Genomic DNA, 4187 nt, shown 5'->3' on the forward strand with positions numbered 1-4187 from the left:
TCTCATACACACTTCTTACAGAACTCTGCTTGGGGGAAGTTCCATTTGTTGAGTGCCACTGAAAGCATATTTTGCTAAACTGCTGCTCCAGGTATTTTTGTTTAGAAAATCTATCATAGTAGGATACAGCTGTTTACTGGATGAGCAGAAAAGGAAGATATGCTTGTGGCAACCAAAAAGTTTTAAGGTCTTTCAAGTTGTATAAAATGGACCTGCAGAAATGTTTAAGTGTTCTCAGGATGCAAAGTTGGAGCTGAAATGTGTTATCAAACCAGTTGCAAAAAGTGTACAGCAGGCATCTCTTGAGGTCAAACCTGGTACCCAGATATGTGACAAAGCTTCAGGACACATGGCTTGTTGGCCTTGTCCCATACCATTGCATAATCTGATCATGTGTGGATTTCGCAAAAGATTCATTCATATTGTTCTGCTAGTTTGGTATTGAGGATTTGCTCGTACTCCTCCTGAATCTTATCTTCATAGTATAAGACATGCTCACATACTATTCCAATTTGTCAGAGGGTAAATGTGGGCTGGTCCTCCTTCATCCATGAGGAACCTGGAGAGCTAGGTGCTATGAGTGCTGAGGAGTGAGGTTGACTTTCTGAAGCACAAGCTTCACTCTGATTAAGAACAATTTCTAAATGTCTCCACCTCTGATAACGACTATATTCAGTTTTGTGTTCTGAAAAATTTGCTCTGGAATTGTAAGGCGCCGCTTGCTGCCAGGTGGGGCGGGCTGCTGCAGACTTGGCGGTGGGGTCTGCGTCTGAAGCGGCGGCGGCGGCGGCTTGGCGTCGGGGGCCTGAGGCCCGGAGTGGGGCCGGGCAGAGAGGCGCAGCGCCACCGCTTCGGGGGAGCAGGGACTCAGCAGCTTTGTCCGGAAGTCCATGGGCCGCTTCAGCGTCGCCCAGTTCGCCAGGTCACTGAGGGGCCAGGGACCGGGAGTGGACTCGGGGTAAGTGCGGCCTAAGCTCTGACGCCTCAGTGGGGCTTGCCAGCCAAGCCCTATTGTTTCCTTTTCTATTGAGATCCAAAGCCAATCCTTATTATTTGTGTATTCTGTATTGGTGAATTTTCCTAGCATTTAAATTTATTTGTCACCCCTGGTATATTTATACTTCCTTGTATATTTCTTCTTTTTTGATAAAGTTAGGTTATGGCTTGTCTACTTTGTTAATTTTTTCAAAAAATTGTGGTTTTAACATTAGATCTGTTTTTCTATTCTTTACCTCATTAATTTATGCCCTTATGTTACTATTTTCCTTTCTTTTCGTTTGCTTTGTTGTTTCTTTCGCCTTTTTAGCTAAGAATGGAATTCATTTTTTGATTTTTATTTTATTGATGAACATGTTTAACTTAGTGAATTTTCCTTTAATCGCCTCATTAAATGTATCCCACAGATTTTGATATGTAGTGTTTTCATGATCATGTTTTAAAGACATTCTATGATTTTAATTTGTATTTCTTTCTGTAAAGAATTATTTAAGAGAAAGCTTATAATTTTCCATGCGGAATGGACTTAAAAAGTGATTTTTAGCTTTATTGCAGTATTATTATTAGACAATGTTTATAACATGTCAACTTTATGGAACTTACTGATGTTTTCTTTGTAACCTAATATATGATCACTTTTTGTGAGTGTTTCATGTGCAACTGAGAAGTGTAGCCTCTAGTACCAGGGCATAAAATTTGATATATATCTGTAGATTGTTATTTAGGTCTTCTACATCTTTACTTATTGTTTATCCACTTGATTTGTTGTTTAATGAAAATGATGTGTTAAAGTTTCTTATTTTTAGTGTGCTTTTTTATACATCTCCTGTATTTTTGCTTTATAAAGGTGGTGGCTGTATTACTTGATGCACAGATATTCATATATCTTTATGTGGAGAATGTCTTTTAGCATTTTAAGTGTTCTGTGTGGCTGGGCGCAGTGGCTCGTGCCTGTAATCCCAGCACTTTGGGAGGCTGAGGCGGGCGGATCACTTGAGGCCAGGAGTTCAAGAATAGCCTGGCCTAAATGGTGAAACCCCGTTTCTACTAAAAATACAAAAAATAGTGGGGTGTGGTGGGCGCCTGTAGTCCCAGCTACTCGGCAGGCTGAGGCATGAGAATCACTTGAAACTGGGAGGCAGAGGTTGCAGTGAGCCGAGATTGCACCACTGTGCTCCAGCCCAGGCCACAGAGCAAAACTCCCTCTCAATAAATAAATAAATAAATAAATAAATAAATAAATAAATAAATAAATAAATAAAAGTGTTCTTTGTTTAATTTAATGCTTTTTGACTTGAACTCTATTTTTTCTGATATTGATTCCATTTAACTCGTAGACTTTTGACCATTCCTAAATTTTCCTCTTTTGCTTCACATTCCTTTAAACTTCCAGTCTTCACAGGGTATCTCTCCCTTATTTTTTGCCACTTTTTCTCTTACAAATAATACCTTTCAAAGTCTGCCTTTTGAAAACTGCATAGAAAGCTCTTCCCCAAGGCTCTAATCTACCAGTTTGTCATTATTTTTGTGCTTTGTGTGGACTTTGTCTTTCTGGTTGTGATTTCAGATTAATCTTAGGCTACTAGCCCCTTCTTTTCTCATTAACACTCCTGTTTCAGCATTGTCCTTGCTCTCTGGAAAGACTTGTAGAGGGAATATGAGTGATAGCTTGCTGGGATTTCTTTTTTTTTCTACTTACAATTTAATATTTAAGTGTTTTGTTATATAGGTGTTTTCTTTCTTTTTGTTATGTGAAGAAGGGCATGGCTTTATGTACTTTCATGTTGTTCTGGTGGCTCTATATTGTTTTGTAGAGGATGTGTTTGGAAATTTTGATTTACATAGTCACCATTGTCTTAACATAATATTTTCCATAGGGTTAAAAATACTTTGTAATTTTTTTTTTTTATTGTTATACTTTAAGTTCTAGGGTACATGTGCACAACATGGAGGTTTATTACATATGTATACATGTGGCATGTGTAAATATTTTAATAGCTATATGATACTATGATACAAAAATATACCAATAATTTTTCCAATAATTTCTCTCTTTAGCATGTTAGTTTTTTCCTTTTATGTGATGACATATTTGTGCATAAGTTAATTCCACTACATACTTTGGGTAGATTTGCCAAAATATAATTTTTGCCTCAAGGTTATAAATATTATTAATAATCTTGACATAGTTTGAACACAGGGAGAATCAATTGGCATATAGATATATATTAAGCTGCTAACTAGGGTAGCCTCCATCCTTTTTTCAGGTAGCACCTTTCTCTTTTACATATATATCATGAGCCTGGCCTGAAATAGCTAGTAGGTACCAGTGTGGCTATTTCTGGTGTTTACAGCCAGCATCTCTGTTGAGTGATAGAACTTTGTGCCAATACTAGTTATTAAGTATTTGGAGATCTTCCACCTCCACAGATTATAACATTTGTTATTCTGTGGTTGGATTTTCTTTACTTAGGACACACACTTGTCTTATATTCAGTGATAACAAAAGGACAAATGGCCTTTCTTTCAGCTGTCCTTTAGTCTGGCATCCCTGGGTTTTATAATTGAAGAAGAGGGGTGATGTTTAAGAACCTAAAATACAACTGGCAAGACCTTAACTTGGAGAAACTAATTAATCCTCACATTAGTCATTACTGCTTTCGTGGCTTATGTCAGAGCGTGATGGGCTTACTTCTGCCCACGCTTTCTGTTAGTCACTTGTTTTTCCTCTCACTTGATCTGTTTTATCAACTGCAATTAATCAAAGCTAGGCTTACTATTCACACAACTAGATTTTTCTCAGTAATATTATATTATCTACCATTTCCTGAATTAACTGAGACACTCTGACATGATCTGTGTACTTTAGGTGAGCCATTGTAACTTTCTGTAGTTGTTTTGTTTGGTTTGCCTCTGAATGTAAAAATAGCATTGTGTTCTCATTTGAGAGTGGTGGTTAGAATCTTTACCAATATATTTTCTTTTTTTTTTTAACTCATTTTTATTTATTTATTATTTATTTATTTATTTTTTATTATTATACTTTAAGTTCTAGGGTACATGTGCATAACGTGCAGGTTTGTTACATATGTATACTTGTGCCATGTTGGTGTGCTGCACCCATCAACTCGTCAGCACCCATCAATTCATCATTTATATCAGGTATAACTCCCAATGCAATCCCTCCCCCC

At 37.2% G+C, this 4187-nt stretch overlaps 1 pseudogene; it reads right to left on the reverse strand.

The window, feature by feature from the left end:
* Positions 1 to 211: 211 nt before the first annotated feature.
* LOC111531181 lies at positions 212 to 3057 on the reverse strand (annotated as a pseudogene).
* Between the last annotated feature and the right edge of the window lie 1130 nt (positions 3058 to 4187).

This window comes from Piliocolobus tephrosceles, chromosome 12, assembly GCF_002776525.5.
Source record: "Piliocolobus tephrosceles isolate RC106 chromosome 12, ASM277652v3, whole genome shotgun sequence".
NCBI lineage: Eukaryota > Metazoa > Chordata > Mammalia > Primates > Cercopithecidae > Piliocolobus > Piliocolobus tephrosceles.